We start from the raw sequence: 19,156 nt of genomic DNA on the forward strand, positions 1-19,156 counted from the left end.
ATATAACTATGGCTTAAAACCAAAGCAATAAGCTTAGCCATCATAAAGCGTCTCAGACTATCACCCTACGTTTTTTTTCTCCCTCTACAGAAAACAAGACTAACATCACATTGCATACTGGGAATTGTAGTTTGTCATCTGCGCCGTTTGAAAGGAATGTTGTTGGGGGGACTTACTATAATTCCCGGAAGGGTACATGACGCTGCACGTGTCCGTACACGGGAGGAAAGGTTGGGGGGAGGAGGTCTAATGGTACAGTACCGCCTAGACTTGCTCAATTGTAAGATCAGTGGAGGGGCTTGTGATTGGTTTGGGGTATGTGGTGGTCTCTGGTGGAAGCAGGGAAACTTATTGCCTCAGGTAAGTACTATGTTAAAAACGAGGTTTGATGTGTATAAGTCTGTCTGCCACAGACAGACCTCGATGAGGCTGTTGTCCTAGTTAGCGATAGTGTATTAAGGCTGGGAAAGACGGGAATTGGAATGAGAGTTGGAGCATGTGATCCAGACCAGTCCTGTAGTCTGTTAGATAAGGGGATTAGAGTATTTTAGAGTTTGTTGTTACTGGTTAGAGAGCTGGCTCTGGCTTTGGTATGTAAATGTTGCGGTTGTAATGCTGTATTATTATTGTGGGAGTTGACAAATTTTCTGTTACTGTCGTGTTCTGCAGTGGTGATATTGAATGTTGCCTTTAATCTTCCCGAAGTAAATGCCTGCTGGTGGTAGTCATCAGCGTAAGAATGCCAGCTTTAAAAATTCAACCAGAGAAAGCATTATCAAGACTATAGTGCCGTTTGTTTTATTGCAGGAATTAACATGCAAAGTTTGGGGAAAACTGTTGTTAATCGTTGAAATTATATCTACGAGACGGTTTTAGCATATTAAGTAACCGCATTATGAATGGTTTCTCCACAAGGCTTCAAATTTTGTGGCCTTATGCAGATCCCCGGGGCTTCTCCACTGCCTGGTTGTCCTGTATGTGCAGATGTACGATCGCAGTTTGTGTTTTTATTTATAATGTTATTGTTTGTTTTGTCACGTGCCATTTTCCCATTTCGGTTATCCAGAGCTCTCTCTTTTAATTTGTACTTTAACCGACTAAGTAAACATGGACCCTTCTTAGTCACGATCTAGGCAGTGGCATAAACAAGTAAGAAATGCATTTATTAGTTTAAAAGAAAAACAAATGCCGTTAATGCACTTGACAAGAGATTACAGAAAACAGCCAAGCCGTGATTCTGAGTACCTAAACAGTAATACAGTTTACAAGGATATATACATCATATGTACAACATAATATTTGCAAAAATACATGTATTGTTAATGTTTAATTAAACAATATAAACTTTATTATAAATACATAATATGAAGCATACTGCACAGCTCACACCATTATAAAATGTTACTGCAGTGTAATGAGCTGGGAATCGGCAACTAAATGTTGCATAACTGTAAAAAAAAAAGGGGGGGGGGGCAGAGGTCTCATCCTAAGAGACCATTGTGGAACATAAACCCTAGCAATGTGTGACAGACAAATGGTCAAAATGTGAAACACCATATTTTCGCACTGTTTAACGCACAGTTTTGATGGGACATGATTGAAGTGGGCTTTCTGCCAGAATTACTAAGTTAGTGACTACTGAACATTTTTAAAATTCAGTAGGACACACGTCAGCAGAAACCATTGATAAAATGCAATCTACTCAGTAGCAAATAATTACATACATTATTCAAGTGCAACTAAAAAAAAATGCTGCCCAGCACCTGCTTTTCCAACCCTTCCACATATTTTCTCCCAACTAAATCCTTTAATTGATCCAGGACAAATCAGAGCAGAATTGGGTTCAAATAATTAGTCAGGGACACTTGTACTATCATTACCCTGAGCATTGACAGAATAGGAGAATTAAGCAATTACCCACGCCTGGGTGTGGGTAATGCTGGATTTACCCACGGTTGGTGTGGTTTGTTTGGCCACTCGGGCTTCGCCCTCGTGACCAAAGACAACCGTGGGTAAATCCAGCATTACCCACACCCAGAAGTGGGTTATTGCTATTATACAATGAATTATTTAAAAAAAATACTTTTCTTAAATAATGGCAATGCCTCCGTGCTGCCCTTCCGCAGCTGTCTGGTATTCTGCTGCAGTTCTGATGTACTGCGTATGCTTACACAGTACATCAGAGCTAAGGGTGGAAGCAATGGAGAAAGCAAGATCTCTGTTGCTTTTTACAAAGTGTCTCGCTATGTTAAAGGAGTTTAATGTAGTGAGACAGCTTTAAAGAAAGCAAAGGAGAAAGGAAGATCTTTCTGAAAGTATGCGGTCACTTGAAAATGCCTTATACAGGTATAAGACTTTAGAACTTGACAACTTATATTTAAATGAATGCCTTCACAAGCACATTGTTCCTAAAGGTTTACGGGTACACAAATACCCGAACAATGTTATTAGTGGCAGTGATTTTCACTTAGATTTGCTTAAAGTCTTTGATGAATGTGGCTTTGGTTTAGTGAAGGCTATTATTAAGAAAAATGATTCTGAAATCAAGGCTTTACAAATGGATATTTTTAAGTTTAATGAAAATGTTACTTCTGATTTGATGTTTACTATAGATGTTGAAAAACAAAAATATTATGATTTAAGGAAACAAATTGACAAACAATGTGACACTGTACTTAATCGTAAATACAGGAAACTTAATAGGGACCTCAAGGAATATCAGGAGGGTAGGCAGTATCCTAATCCACCCTTGTTTAGAGGTGGTTCTTCTCTTTTTCAGCATGCCCCCAGGGATGTTCCTATTGTCAATGAACTTCAGTCCCCTGTTCAGGATCACCCTCCTTGTTCACCACCCTATCATTCTGCAGATGAGGCCAATGATTTTTTACCCAGGAGATCAGAACGCCTCCGCAATCAATCATACAATCAGCCTGTGAACCATCCTTATCCAGGACCCCAACCCCCTCAGCAGGGGGGTGCGGTGCAATCAAGAGGGTGGAGGAGGAACAAGAAACAGGACTGGTAAATTCTGGTCCTATTGATGTAACCAGTATTGGTGATTATCATATGTACACACTGGATGGGTATCATATATACAACTATAGTGATGTGGCTATTTCTGAGACCTGGTTTTCTTTGTTTACTAAAGGTTTTAAATTTGTTCCGAGCAGAGGTAGAGGTAGCAACTTAGTGAACACTATTTTAGATGTCAAGTTGTTTACACGCAAACTCAACTTACAGAACTTATTTGGTTCAACTACAATGGGCCCTGTTTTATCGCTCAAGAAATCTAGTACGTATAACCCCCCTTTGCACCCACATATTAAGAATTTGGAAAATAGAATTGAGCACAAGATACGTAGTAAATTGGGCAAGGTTAAACATGTTTCCAATCTTAACCAGGAAGAAACTACCCTTTTGACTGAATTGAGTAACAACTCTTCGGTCAGAGTCATGGAACCTGACAAGGGTGGTGGTACAGTCATCATGGATCAAATGTTATATGAAGCTAAAATGTACAATTTGTTACAGGATACTACAAAATATACAACTGCTTCTTTAAATGAGGTTCATATTTCATATAAAAAAATTGATCTGGCTATTAAAGATCTTTTAGATCAAGAAATTATAGAAATTGACCTTTTTTCATATTTGGACAACCCTAATCCTAAAGTACCTATTATCTTCGGTGTGCCCAAGATACATAAAAACGTACAGGATCCCCCACTTAGACCAATCGTGGCGGCCCAGGGGTCTAAAACTCACAATATTTCAAAATTCCTGGATTGGAAATTGAAACAGTTATGGGGGAAACAGGAACATTTATTAAAAGATTCCTGGGAATTTTTACGCAGTATTACTAACGATCCACACAGGACCAACCTTTTGTTTGTTACCATCGATGTGGTAGATCTGTTTTCTCTGATCCCACACAAGATTGGTCTGGTTTGGATGGAAGAGGCTCTTTGGGAATGTACTGGGGTTACAAACAATGACGTACATTTGATTCTCCATCTTTTAGAGCTTGTCTTGGGAAACAATTATATATATTTTTGTGGCGAATATTTTCAGCAGATATCAGGTGTATCCATGGGAGCAAATTGTGCTCCCACCTATGCTGACTTAATCTTGTCAGTATGGGAGAGAAAGTTCGTTTTTCATAGTGAATTTTCCAAATATTGGATTCACTATTCTAGGTTCTTGGATGACATCTGTATCTTTTGGACAGGACCCAGTCACTGTATAGATGAGTTTGTATCTTATTTGCATTCTACAACTACATTTTTGAAATTTACATACAATATGTCAGTAGATCAAGTCAATTATTTGGACGTCACACTTTCCAAGGAAGCTTGTGGTTTTAGTTCATGTATTTACAGGAAGCCTTCCTTTTCCAATAGTTAATTGCATTATAATAGTTCACACCCTAAATTTCAAAAAAGGTCAATACTTAAGGGTCACTTTGTTAGAGTTTCACGTATGACATCGGATGACCTTCAATTTCAGGTTGAGGGCGACAAGTTGAGCTCCCTCTTTTTAGACGGGATATCCTATTACTTTGATCAACACGGTCCGGGAAGAGGTAAAGTTAGCTAGGGGTTCTAGATTTTGCCCTATCTTAGGGAAGATCTGTATGAACAATCAAATTGGCTCCACCCATAGTCATTCCACTTCATTTGGTATCGATCAAGTGTTTGTTACAGAACATAGTGAGGATGTGGGACACATTAGGAAAATTATTCAAAAGGAACTGAATTCCTTTCAGGATTTTACAGACTTGAGTAATTTAAAAGGTATAACTTGTAAATTTGTATATAAGAGGGGTTTTAACATCAAGAGAGTCCTGGAGCAAAATATTAATCATGGACCCCCTAATAGTCATAGGAAAGGTACATTTCGTTGTGGACGATGTTCTCAGTGTAAACATGTTATAAATCAGGAACACGTTTATTTGGAGAGTAGGAATAGGAGGATTTCGTCCCACTGTTTTTACAATTGTAACTCATTTGGAGTAGTCTACCTGGCTGTCTGCCAGTGCTGCCAAGCGTTTTACGTTGGCAAGACTGAAAGGCAGCTCAGGAGACGTATTTATGAGCATTGTTATGATGTACAGAAGCAATGGAATACCAATGCACTTTATAGGCATACAATTTTATGTGAAGCTGCAGTTTTTATGTTTTTTGTTTTGGAAGCAGTTCCTAGGTGTACAAGGGGAAGACATTGGGCAGCCCGCTTGTCCCATAGAGAAACGTGCTGGTAGATCCTCTTGGAATCTAACAAACCTCCAGGTTTGAACGATTCTATTTCCATCATGCCTTATTTGAAACTTAAGGCAGACAGACTGTAAGGTGGAAGTTTGTTTATCTGTTTATAGGTTGGTTTATGCACTCAATAGTAAATTTATGACAATATAATTCAACTATGTGTATATATTTTTTAGTAGTTGATTATTTGTTATATTATTATTTATTGTTTTTTACCAATATATATATATATATATATATACACACATTTTTAATTTTATCCACATAATATATTGACTTTTTTGCAACAGTTTACAAATATTGTATATATATTTTTATTGAAATTATTTGTTGTGTATTTATGTATTATGGGACTAGTTCATTCGATTTATCATTAGTTGCATTTACTTGATTGTAAATGTGAGCATTTGTTTTAGTAACAGTTATTTATAGTATTTTATTTTTCAACTACAGCTTTAAGAACGCGCTGTTAACCTAAACAATTATATAATTAACTAATTATCTGTGTATAAATTTAGGGGTATGTAATGAGAATTTTATCTGCTGAAGTTGCATTGTCGACGAAAACGTGGTTGTATATGTGGCGTTAAAATAAAGCTTTGGATTACCTTGTGGAGCCCAGCTGCCTTTGGACCTTATTCCCGGAGTTATTTTTTGGTGCTTACCTTGAGTACGTTGTACCTTATTGTGAGGTTTGGCCGTCACACTTCCTGGTGGTTGTTCCAGGTCTGCCTGCTTGCTACTTTTTTTGATGGGACATGATTGAAGTGGGCTTTCTGCCAGAAGTACTAAGTTATTGCCTACTGAACATTTTTAAAATTCAGTAGGACACACGTCAGCAGAAACCATTGATAAAATGCAATCTACTCGGTAGCAAATAATTACATACATTATTCAAGTGCAACTAAAAAAAATGCTGCCCGGCACCTGCTTTTCCAACCCTTCCACATATTTTCTCCCAACTAAATCCTTTAATTGATCCAGGACAAATCAGAGCAGAATTGGGTTCAAATAATTAGTCAGGGACACTTGTACTATCATTACCCTGAGCATTGACAGAATAGGAGAATTAAGCAATTCTCCACGCCTGGGTGTGGGTAATGCTGGATTTACCCACGGTTGGTGTGGTTTGTTTGGCCACTCGGGCTTTGCCCTCGTGACCAAAGACAACCGTGGGTAAATCCAGCATTACCCACACCCAGAAGTGGGTTATTGCTATTATACAATGACATTATTTAAGAAAAAAAATACTTTTCTTAAATAATGGCAATGCCTCCCTGCTGCCGTTCCGCAGCTGTCTGGTATTCTGCTGCAGTTCTGATGTACTGCGTATGCTTACACAGTACATCAGAGCTAAGGGTGGAAGCAATGGAGAAAGCAAGATCTCTGTTGCTTTTTACAAAGTGTCTCGCTATGTTAAAGGAGTTTAATGTAGTGAGACAGCTTTAAAGAAAGCAAAGAAGAAAGGAAGATCTTCGTTACTTTTTTTAAAGCTGCCTCGCTATGTTAAACTCCTTTAACATAGCGAGACAGTTTCTAAAAAGCAGCGGAGATCTTGCATTCTCCGTTGCTGTAAAAAAAAAAAAAAGACTTGTACTAATGGAAAAAGTCCGGGCGACCGGACCTTTTTCCATTAGTATGTCTGATTTACAACGTGCACACTGACCAATCAGTGTGCACGTTTTGGAATATTAATGGGGGGGGTCATTGTATAATGTGAATTAATACACACTTTCTGAAATAAAAAGTTTATAACTTGTCATTATTTATTAAACATAATTCACCACCTTTTCTGCAAAAGTCACCATTTTGGCTCTCAGTTAATCAGGGACAAATCCAGAATTAATCTGGAACACTTAAAATTTTATTGTTATTAACTTGAGACAGTGACCAGAATAGAGAATGTGAATTAATACACGTTTTTTTGAAATAAATTATATAATTCTAATTCTTGCAAATTGTTGCGTCAATAAAATGTGGCTTTGGCAAACCTGATGTGGGTCTTTGACTTTGTCTAGGATGTCATTTTTCAGTGAAACTCATACGTTATATAAACTCTAAAGTAAATTTTGCATTTCCATTATTTTGTCATACTGACCTTGAAGCCTTGACAGATCTTAAATGAAACTAAACGGGGTTTATCACAAATGTAAAATGTATGAAAAAGATTTGTGTGTTGATGTTTTGCTTAATTTTAAAAATATTGCCTCTTTAATTAGGAATGACAGCCATAAACATGAAAGTGTAAAGTGTTTGATAAAGGAGTAACTTGCATATTATTGTAAAATGACTGGTCCTTAGCATTGAAAAACGAGCACGCTGATTGGCCAGCCCAACCAGCATGCCCGTTGTAAATCCCAAGAATATACCAACGGTACATGAAAGTGTAAAGTGTTTGATAAAGGAGTAACTTGCATATTATTGTAAAATGACTGGTCCTTAGCATTGAAAAACGAGCACGCTGATTGGCCAGCCCAACCAGCATGCCCGTTGTAAATCCCAAGAATATACCAACGGGAAAAGGTCCGGTTGCCCGGACGTCCCTAGTGTATCTCGTATTTTTTTTTTTTTTTTTAATACAAAAAGAAAACTGAAGACATTTTATGTTCAGGAAATGGCAGGGACAGAAATAAAATGATAATCGGGTATGTTCGACAAAACTTATCTGATTATCCTTTTATTTTGTCTGTCCCGACTCTCCCTAACATAAAAAGTCCTGGGTTCTTCTGTCTTTTTTTTTAATTTATTGATTATAACAAAGAAGAAGCAGTGGAGATCTTCCTTTCTCCGTTGCTACCTCTTCACAGCTCTGATGCATTGGAGCACAAGTCCCACACGCATGCACAGTACATCAAAACAAGGCAGCAATATACCACCAGCCGCGGAAGAACAGTAATGTGCCATTATACAAAGACATTATTTAAGAAAAGTATTTATTTATTTAAGATAATGTCATTGTAGCAGTAACAGACTCTGTGGTTGTGGTATATTGAAATTTGCCCACAGTTGGCTTTATTTAATTACTCGGGCTTCGCCTTCATAATTAAACCACACCAACTGTGGGTAAATCTTGAATATACCACACCAACATCGTCTGTTATTGCTATAGTAATGCTCACATTCTAGGCTTTATTGCCACAGTCAATGGCGGCTGTGATCATTTCTTGTTATTGGGTACAATAAGGTTGAAATTCTGTAGCAATAGTGTGCCTTTTATTAAATGTCCCTTTTGTTGCATTTGACCTAGCATCATTTTATATATTTTCTAGGGTATGCACAGTATGTTAATACTGCTGTAGTGTGTCGGCATTTAAAATTCTGAAACTTTCCCTACTTTTAAAAATAAACTTGAATATACTTTTACTTTATATTTGTACTTTACAGTCTGAGACCATGTGCATTTGATCTGAGAAAGAAAATCAAGTGTTTTAGCCATTTTATTTGCTTTTAGGCAATTTCGATTTATGCTGGCAAAATAATAATTTGTAATGTTTAATTTAACTTATGTTAGCGAGGTAAATGTTTCAGTCACAAAAGAAAGCGGGTCGAAAGAATTCACTTGTTATAAGCAAAACTTAATCACGTTGGGATTACGCTCATTAGTCCAAGATGCCCACTCACAGCCAATAAAACTACTCCCCAGACATCTGAGCATGCAATAAAGAAAGGGTGTTCCCTTGGCCAGCAGAGCGCAGGTTTTCCTGAGTGAAACATAGGCAGCAGGGAGGGCAGCACTGATCATGTAAAGGGAGGGAGAACTGCATAGTCAGGCACAAAAAAAAGTTCACTCATTTTTTTGAAGATGTAACTTACTTGACTGGCTTGTATACTGCGATGCCAATTGGCTATACGAGCCAGTCAGATGTCACAAAGCGGAGCAATGGCTGCTCAGTGCAGAACAGTGGGCTTAATTGATCACAAGTGTGGAATGTTCCGCACAATTCAGAGCACTTGGCTGCTCGGGGGGTGGGGGGATTGAATCACTGTTAATCTAAGGTAGTATCAAAACAAACTTGAACTAAACCTGTAAATTTTGGAGCAGAACCACTGGTATAGTGAAACCAAAAAATTAGTGTACTATTGTGTTAGTCTGTGTTTCTATAGAAGTTGCATTTACTAACTTTGAATACATTGCTTTCTTAAATCAGTAAGTGGTCTATATTTCTATGGAGTTTTTTGAGACTGTCTGCGTAGGGCATCTGTTTGAGGCCGGTAATCCTCTTTGCAAGGTATTTCTGTGGCCTTTCCAGTTGGTGTAGATGTCTTGTGAGGTACATACCAAAAGGGGCATTGTACTCTATAATGGGTCTAATGAGTGATGGGTAGAGGGGAACAATGACCACTTTTTTTCTGGATGGGAAACCTTTTGTGATGAGATGTGCCACGTAGAAGGATTTCCTGACTACTGTGGCAATGTGATTATCAAAGGAGAGACTACTGTCCACCTGTGTTCCAAGGTCTCTTATCACACTTTCGGTGTTAAGTAGACTCCGCCTATGTGGTAGTTCATGGGTACAGAGTTTTTACCAAAGGGGATGACAATACACTTTTTGGCATTGAGCTTGAGTCCATGGTTTTGACACCAGGCATCTGTCTCAGTGAGGCCCTTTTGTAGGATGTCCCATCGTTAGGAGTTTTGATTATGGCTCCTAGTTTTCAGTCATCTGCGAACTTCGTTGGCCAAAGACCTTCTGTGTTAGCCTGTACTTCAGAGAAGTAGATACCAAACAGGAGAGGACCTAGGACTGAACCCTGTGGTACTCCACTTGTCACAGGTCTGAAGTTGGATTTAGAGTCTGCTGCTTTCACAGTGTGGGTTCGGTCAGTGAGCCAGTTGGTAACCCATCTTGTGACATAGGGATTTATACCTAGTTTAATGAGTTTGTCTATAATTCCAGAGTGGGGGATGGTGTCAAAAGCCTTTGCAAGATCTAATTAGGGTGTGTGAACCACCTTACCCTTATCTATGGCTTTGGTGACCGCTTCAAAGAAGTCTATCAGGTTTAGGAGACATGATCTGCCTTTTACAAACCCGAACTGGGTAGGGTCCAGAGTTTGGAGATTACCAGTGTCATTGTTTATAAGTTCCATGATGATACGCTCCATAGCCTTGCAGACCAGGCTCGTCAGGCTAATGGGGCGGTAGTTCCCCGGGGTCCATGGTGGCTCCCCCTTTGTGGAGTGGGATAACCGTTGCTGTGCGCCATTCAGTGGGCACAAAGCCTGAGGTGAGCCTATGATTGAACATGGTACTTAGGTGGGGTGCCAGTCCGTTCTGCAGTTCATGTAGAAAGCATGTTCTTTTATTAAATATGTTTAAACTTTTCATTGTGGCTAACCTTTTGGAGAATATTATAACCTTTGAGAATATTTATATTTATTTGGCGACACTGTGCCCTCCTGAAAGCCTTACTGTTTGGTCAACACTACCACTGGCATTAGTATTAATTTCACCCAGTATAATTGGGTACCCTGGTAAGAGCCTTAGAGTAGCTGGCTTTGTGAGTATTCTGGTGGCAGTGTCTCTACCTTGTAGCTTGGGCAGAGATGGTAGAGCTAGTAAATCTGTGCCAACCTTTTGTGTGTGTGTGTGTGTGTGTGTGTGTGTGTGTGTGTGTGTGTGTGTGTGTGTGTGTGAAAAATCAAATCTGAGTGTGTGTGTCAGCTACTTCGAACAGGGACACAGAGTACTGATTTCACAGAGAGGGTGGTGGAGGACTTGGCTTGGAACACCTGGCTAAGGAGTTTACTCTATAGCTGTGTCAGTGGGGAGTCTTATTTGGGGCCTGGAGAGAGAGGGGAAACCCACCCCCAGGACTGGAGTGTGCTCCCTCTGTGTGCTCTTAAAAGAAATTATGCTTGGTACAGAGAGCTGCATCTGTAAGTACTGTGTTTGTCTATCTTTGTTCCAAGTAAATGTCCCTCATCAGTGTTGGTGGTGAGGATTGAGATTCCATGATTATTGGCCCACTGGAGGGACGTCAGAAGGGTAATTAAAATCTTCCAGTGGTAGGGTGTTGAATAGTGACTCAAGTAGGCCCAAGTATGCAATGTGATCTTCTTGGGACATGGAGGGTGACCTATAGCTGGCTAAGATATGGTATGGGATTTTGTCTGTAGTGATCCTCATGTGGGGGAACTCCAGCGCGTCATCCTGTATGCTCGCTATTGATGTGTAATGAGACCTCCTCCTTTAGCCTTTGTCTGTGCAGCTACTGTTTTAAAAATGTGGAAAATACTGAAACCTTGCACTGCTGGGGTACTGTCTGCCACTTTAAATCATGTGTCAGTAACTGCACAGATGTCTGTATTCTGGAATGCGAGGAGAGCTTGGTGGGAATGTTTTTGTTTAGGCTCCTGTCATTGAGCAGTAACAGCTTGAGGTTCAGTTGAGTTGATTTTTTCTGTATTGGTCAGTTTGTTAATTTATCATTGCCTAAAAAGGGCACTATGGGCGATCTAGGCAATATTTGTTGTTTAGGAAGATTGCTTTCAAATGTGTCAGAATACACTACTCTGTATATGTATACAATGTGAGGTGAGTGTTGTGTCCATCATTTTGACAACCTGATGTGCACTTTAAATTGTAAGAGTTTAGCCTCTAGTGTCATTGTGTAAGTATACATCTCACATACTGTGTCTGCTGCTTTACGGGTTAAGCGTTTGTCAGTAAAACTGTTACATTCTGTCAAGATGCTCATGTCCACCAAGCTGACTACAGAGAAGTTAAGAAATTGCATATCCATACTGTCCAGTCTCCAATTCTTTGATTTGTGATTTACAGGAGGATGGTATATTGGGGTAGAAGGCTATTAAGGGTGCTTTATTGGAGTAGATTATGCTAAACAGTAAAAATTTTACTAACCTTAATATGTTTACATAATACTGAATTCAGCTAAGTCTGTAGGTATTTCCACCTGACTCCCAGCTAGCTGCTCTTAGCTTGTTGGCACACAAGGCATTTGCACTGTATTACTGCTTTACAGGGTACAGTTTTATGACCTGTTTTTCAAGGTGTTTGCTACTGTACAAGGCACTTTCAACACATGCACACTCACAAAATTATCTTGGCACAAACAAAAAAAATAGAAAACTAACTAATGAGCCCCCTGGCTAATAAAATTACTACACTGAATCCTTTTGTGCGTTTCCCAGCTCAGACCAGGTAAACATGTCTTGCCATTTTTGCCACAAGTTGAAGTCCTCCTAATATAAAAACATAGTAGAAGAAACCACAAGTGCAGTGCTACCACAAGCCACTTAAACAACTAGCTGGAAATCCCGTGCTGAAGGCAATTTCAAGACAGACTTGTAACAGTGAGAGGAAGAGCATTTAAAACAAACTCCGTGAAATGCACACAAAAGCAGGAGACAGTAGAAATCGCTCAAAATAACTTGATTGAGATTTAGCAGTCAAAGGTACTTTGCTTGGATGACACTGGATACAAGTAAAACTCTTCTGGAATGCAGGCTAGGACTGCAGGCTGTGCTGAGCTCCTGGAAAATGGGCAGGCGACAATGTATGTAGTAAAGGGGGTTTACTCGAGCAGTACTGATTTGCTTAGCATTCCTGTAGAGTGAAATTGTGCTGTGAACATATATCCCAAACTAACATGGCTAGTCTGTAAAGGGGGCAAAACCTGGTTAATTTTTGCTTGTTGATGTCCATACTCACTGTGGTATTGTCTGTAATCACTTGAGGTCCCAGGGACCAAAGATGGTCCAGAGAATTGAGTGCTTTGATCATGGCAAGCATCTCCTTGATATTCATTTGCTTGCATTTGTCATGGGTGTCCCACACCCCCAGCACATCTATTTCTCCTGAAACTGCTCCCCAGGCAAAATCTGAAGCATCTGTGGTGACTGACTGATTTGGAACAGGGAGAGAGAAGAAGGAAAAATTGATTTAAGATCATGTCCACCAGGCAATTTCTCTTCTCACAAACCCCAGTACTGGCATCTGAAAAAGTAAAGAGCTTTTGCTGGGACCAAAGAGATTCAGATACCACTGTATCTTGTGTGGAGTCTTACCAGGTGTATCGTGAGAATCACAGGTGATTTGACATCTAAAATCCTGAGGTATTCCCTTGCGGTGACCAAAGTCCAAATGGAAAACCTTAGAAATAGATCTGAAGAAAGATTTTCTTCCCCTGGAAGAATAACTCATTGAGCTGAGGTGTCTAGTTGACATCCCTGTAACACAATCCTGTATGAAGGAGTCAGTAAAGACTTTTGAATGTTCTTTGGAATCTGAGCTTGTGCCAGAGCTCTCTCACCCAAAGGAGACATTCTTGACATTTTGAAAATATTCAGCAAAGGTAAGCAGGTTGTCTAAATAATATGGAAAAATGTGGATAGCCTACAGTGAGCTACAAGTAGAGCTAGATACTTTGTGAATACTCTTGGTGCAGTGGATAGTCCAAAGTATAAGGCAGATAACTGGTAATGTGATGCAGACACAGAACCGTAAGAAATGCCTGAAGTCTGGATGAATAGGAATGTGTTGATAAGCATCTTTAAGTAGAGTGTTACCGTAAAGTTTGAAGGAGGAAGAGGAGGCAACGGGTTGTGAAGTGACATTTTGAATCTGGGCATAATCACAAACAGGTGTAGAGGGAAAAGAGACAGAACTGTCTCCCAAGATTTTTTTGGGACCAGGAACATCCTTTGATAAAACCCCTTCCCTAGCTGAGAGGAAGGAACTGGTTCTATCACTGATCAGGACAGCATATGATGAAGAACAGGGAGAAACAAGAGTCTGATCTGCAGGATGAGGAATGACCCCCTGGAAAGGAAATTTCTCCCACTACTATCTGTTTGTCTTAAACAATCTGTTGCCATAGAGAAAAATGGAGATTCAGACATTCTGGAAGAGAAAAAGGAGTGGTGGGGAGGTCACAAGGTTTCCTGAATAGTCATTCTGACCTGTTGGATTGTCCTTGGTTTTGAGAGGTTTGATAGTACTTTTTGGAACCTCCTTGGCACTTCTTAAACATGTTTACCTTAATTCTGTTGATACTGTTTGTTCTGATTTTTGCCAAACTTGGATAAGAAGAAAAAAACTCCCTTGGACAATTTGGAAGAGGAGGGTTGAAAAATCTTGGTGATTCCCTGGATCAGCTTGCCCTTTTATCACACTTTTTGATCACCTCTGCAGCAGAGAAGTCAAACATTAAGTCTCTACCCAAAGAAAAATGTTAAAGCTCATTTTTTTCTTTTACATCATTTGGGAGATTCTGAGAATGCAGCCAAGCAAACCGTCTTAACAACTCCATTGGCCATAGCCCTGGAAGAAATGTCAACAGTCATACACAGCAGACAATGAGTAGTGACCTGTGCAATGGAAGACACCAAGTTATTTAAAGCAACTTTTTCTTCACAAGAAGAAACCATAGCTAAAACATTCCTCATATTTTCAAAATATGCCAAAATAAACTTTACATATAAGCCTGACAATTTAAAATTCTGAAATTCAAAGTTGCAGAAGTGTATACCTTTTCCCCATAATTATCAATTTTCCCATCCTTATTATAAAGAGTAGGATTGGAATTAACTAAGTGCTTAGCAGCAGAGGAGTCAACTAAGGCTATAGCTGCTGGGTCAGATCTGGGATTAAAGTATAAACAATTAAAAGACAAAGGGACTTTATACATCTTGTTTGCCTTTTTAGGACAGCTGTCTGACTGTCAGGAAAATTGCAGGCAGTAAGACACATTCTCTAAAGTAGACAGGACAGGAAGAATGGGTGTAGGCTTTAGAAACTCCTGTAGTGGTCCATAATATTTGCTGAAGGACTGAAAACCTCTGTGTTCTCCCATTGAAAACACTGACATTGTGGTAACAGTCTCAGAGAAAGCCCCACAGGGAGAGTCAGAAAGTGAGGTCTTAGTCTGAGTTTGAGTCTGAATCAGTAATCTGAGAACAAAACCCTGAATCCATCCCTGTTTCTTCCTTTTGAAATTCAAAATCTTGAATCTCTTCAGTAATGGAGGCCAACCTCTCTCTTTTACTGGAAACTACTCTACAAGAAGGATCAATAGCCTGAATCAAACCCTGAGCCAACCCCAGTAAACTATTACTATTCAAAGAAATTTGAGTAGGAGTACATACACGTTTTTTTTTTTTTACAGGAAAAATGGTGCCAACCATGTTGGCAATGGCAGCGCTGCTTCACCAGGGATTGGGCACAGTATTCTGACAGAACAGGGAGATGTCCCTTATCCCAGGACTGACAAGAGTGGCTCTCCCTTGCCCATGGAGGGGGGCCCCAAATAGCCACAGAAGATGTGCCTAACCCCTGATCAATAGCAGCTTTAGGTGCTTCACCAGAGGGATCCAGGGTAAAATATCTGTGTCCATTTGGTGTACCTCAGACCACTCGCGCCCACCTGGGTCCGAGGCAAATTTTTTTAACCTGTAGTGGTAGCAAAGGTCGTTTGCTTAACTTTTTTGTGGCTGGAAGAAGGATGCAGTGTGGGACTGACAATCTGTTCCATGGGCAAACTGAAAATGGTATCTCTGTCTTGGGGAAAACTAACAGTCCACAAAAGTTACTTTTATTTTTTGACAGAAAAAAAACAGTAAAGAGCATTTTCAAACATTATGGCAGACCCACAACAGAAAAATGGGCACTTTTAGAAAATATGTTATCTTAATGCTAGTTTTAAACTAACAGAATCAACAAGTGCTTTTTTTAAAAGTATGTTAGTCTCATGACAATCCCTTAACGCAACACTCCTAGCTTTAAAATAACTTTCCTGAAGAGGAAAGTAATAAAATATCAATAAATAAGAAAATGCAAGTCCCCCCAAAAGGGAACTCGTGTAGCTAAGTAAAGCAGAAGCTGATCATCGAACATTGCAAGCTTCAGAGTCCTCTTCAGTGGACGAAAAGCACTGAAGGGCTTCCCACCAAAACTTGACTTTTAGACAGCTCAGCTCCCTCTTCTTGACAGTTTGAAGGGGTCCTGAAGATTTGGAAGCTGTCCAGCTGTTCTGTCCTTGGCAGGATCTAACCCATATAGCTAAGGCTACTGCAGCAGTGATCAATATGATGACTGTCGCCTTCCTTCTTGAACCAGTGGAATGTATTAAACTATGCAGCTTAGCAGTACAGCAGGACTGGAGCTTTGAGGCGTAGTTGTAGGTTTTCTGTGTGATGTACAGGAGGACTGTTAGCCTGTTGAGTCATTAAGGACATCTCCATCGTACAGTGCAATAACCTCATCTTAGCATTTTGTTTTGTGCATGTAGTTAGTATCACTTAAGTTGGAGACTAATCTGTAACCCAGCTACATTTTTTTTTCCATTTTGTTTTATTTTTTTCACAGGTTGTGAAGTTTCCATCTTCCCATCATATTTTTTCTTAAAGGAATTAGTTTCATTCTGTGTATCCCAGGGGCATATCCATATTGTTTCTGTAGTTTTTACTGTTAATCAGTTTTTTTTTCAGTTTTACATCATGGGGTGTCTTCTTGGTCATTAGTGTTCATACTTATGCTGTTCTGTGGCACTACATCATGGGGTGTCTTCTTGGTCATTAGTGTTCATACTTATGCTGTTCTGTGGCACTTTTTTGAAAAGTATGGATTTGCTGTAGTGGAAATGACAGACTGGTAAGGGCTTTCATTTTTTATTGGTGTGAAGTGTTGCTGTTATCCGGGTTTTAATTGTAGAAAAGTACATGAAGAAGTTACAGTGTAGCATACTAAAATGGTCTGATTTAGGGGTGGAGGGTAGGGACTGGTTCCCTTACCAGATTTTATGAAGTGTCCGCTGTCTGTATTCTACAGCTGAGTAGAGCTGCTGGAGATGGGCAAAACCTGAGGAGGACAGTAGGGGAAAGGATGATGTGAAAACTTGCTAAGACCAATTGGGTTGTGGCTGAAATGGTGCATTATGGATTGGCCCATTGCCTTTGTTAATAAACTAATACATTGAATGTATATCAGAGACCTGTAGTTTAGTTGTGTTGTCTGGAAGAATATTTTAAATGTACCCCAGGACTGTAGTAGCTTAAACTTGGCAGAAAGAGTAAGTCCCTAAAAAAGAAATGCACCATTTCAGAGACCATTTAAGAAACTAGCGCTTTGTGGCATTACCATTGAAAGCAGATTATACAAATGACATGAAGTGACATGTATTTTTGTTTGTTTTTTTCTTTTTCATATTATAGGGGCATAACCTGCCGTGCTGAGCAAAAATGCAGATAAGAAAATTGGGTACTTGCATATTATCGCAGCCAGATTTTTGTGGTTGCGAAATGTGCATACCACCACAGATAGGAGTGCCTGAAACCGTTGAAACTGTTTTTGTAAATATTTAGCAGTAAATAAAGTAAATGTTCAGACTGCAGAAAATGCCACTGTTGGTTCTCTTACCAAAGGCAAAATAAAATAGTGTGCCAGCTGGAAATACAACCGCCTTTAATAAAAAATGATTTACAATACAACAATAAAATAATTTTTTATTAAAGGCGGTTGTATTTCCAGTTGGCACAGTATTTTATTTTGCCTTTGGTAAGAGAACCAGCAGTGGCATTTTCTGCAGTCTGAACATTTACTTTATTTAGTTCATATTTCTCTGGCTTATTTCATAAATCTTTAGTACTGCCAAAAAACTTTACATTACTTTACTTTTAGAAATAGAAGGAGTCTCTTCCTGTTTTCCGGTGCATTACGGACGCACGCTACAGTTATCATAGCTGCTATAATACTATAGTTTGGATTATTTTGAATTTGTAGAAGGAATTCTTCAGAGAAGTTAAACAGTGAGAAATTGACTGACAGTACTTAGTTGAGCAAATAGCAGCAAAATAGCAGCTTAATGATAGTCACCAGATACTGGATAGCAGCAGAAAACTTTTTCAAGCAATGTCCAAAAAGAAATAAAATAAATAGTAGCAAACCAGTCTCCTTGCGCTTTGGCAGCCTTTTCAGAGTACTTTGTGTATGAAAAACATTCCTTTTTATATAAAACCAAATCAATGATTCTTTTTTCCTAAGTAGGTATTTTATTTTCACTTGTATAACTAGAATTTGTTCCAAAACAGATACTTGTAAATTCATACATTCTCCACCATGTTTTTTGTTGCAATGTTCTGCAAGTGGGCTTATTATTTTATTATTTCTGATGTCTCTCACATGTTATTTTATTCTCCTAAACTTCTTTTTGTTTCACCAATACAGAACTTACTACATTCACACTTGATAGCATAAATTACACCTACACTTTTACAAGTGTAGTGTTCTTTAGTTTGAAATATTTTACCATTCATTTGATCAAATGTCTTTGTTATATATTGGCATATTGTACATTTACCACATGCTATAGTGCTTATTTCTATTTTTATATTTGTTATAATTTCCTTAAGTCTCCTATAGGTGCTGTGCACTAGAAAATCCTTCTAACTCCGGCCCCTTTGATATGAGAATTTAAGTTGAATTTCTAAAAGTGAAGAAACTTCTCTTTTGGTAACATTCCAAAAATCTTCTAACACTTTTTGTAACTTTTTTGAAAATATAGTATATTTGGATATAAAGATTTTTGTTTATTCCAGATCCCACCCCTTTTCTATTTCTATACATTCGTTGTCAAGATTTTTATTTCTGGGATCTGTTCTCTTGTGTCCAAATATTCTGTTTTAACTATCTTTCACAGTTTTTTCTGCATAGCCTCTGTCTCTAAACATGGCCACTGCTTTTATAGCTTCTCTTTTAGCATCATGCATATCACTACTTAATCTCTTGATCCTAAGGATCTCCCCATAGGGTATAGTTGTTAAAGTGAGTATTGGGTGACAGCTTGACGCATGGCACATGTGACTGGGGTGCTGAAACTTTCTGTAAATTTGAGTTTTTATTTTTCCATCACATAACCCTTCTAAGGTCAAGT

General features: G+C 38.9%; 1 protein-coding gene across 1 annotated transcript in view; it reads left to right on the forward strand.

The window, feature by feature from the left end:
- The first annotated feature begins 227 nt into the window (after positions 1–227).
- TMEM150A (transmembrane protein 150A) overlaps positions 228–19,156 on the forward strand; it is a 649,158-nt gene continuing 630,229 nt past the window's right edge. The window contains exon 1 of the mRNA XM_044084287.1: positions 228–360. The gene's annotated coding sequence lies outside the window, so the exon portion shown is untranslated. The remainder of the gene's footprint in view (positions 361–19,156) is intronic.

This window comes from Protopterus annectens, chromosome 9.part0 (assembly GCF_019279795.1).
Source record: "Protopterus annectens isolate FY-2018-M chromosome 9.part0, PAN1.0, whole genome shotgun sequence".
Lineage (NCBI taxonomy): Eukaryota > Metazoa > Chordata > Ceratodontiformes > Protopteridae > Protopterus > Protopterus annectens.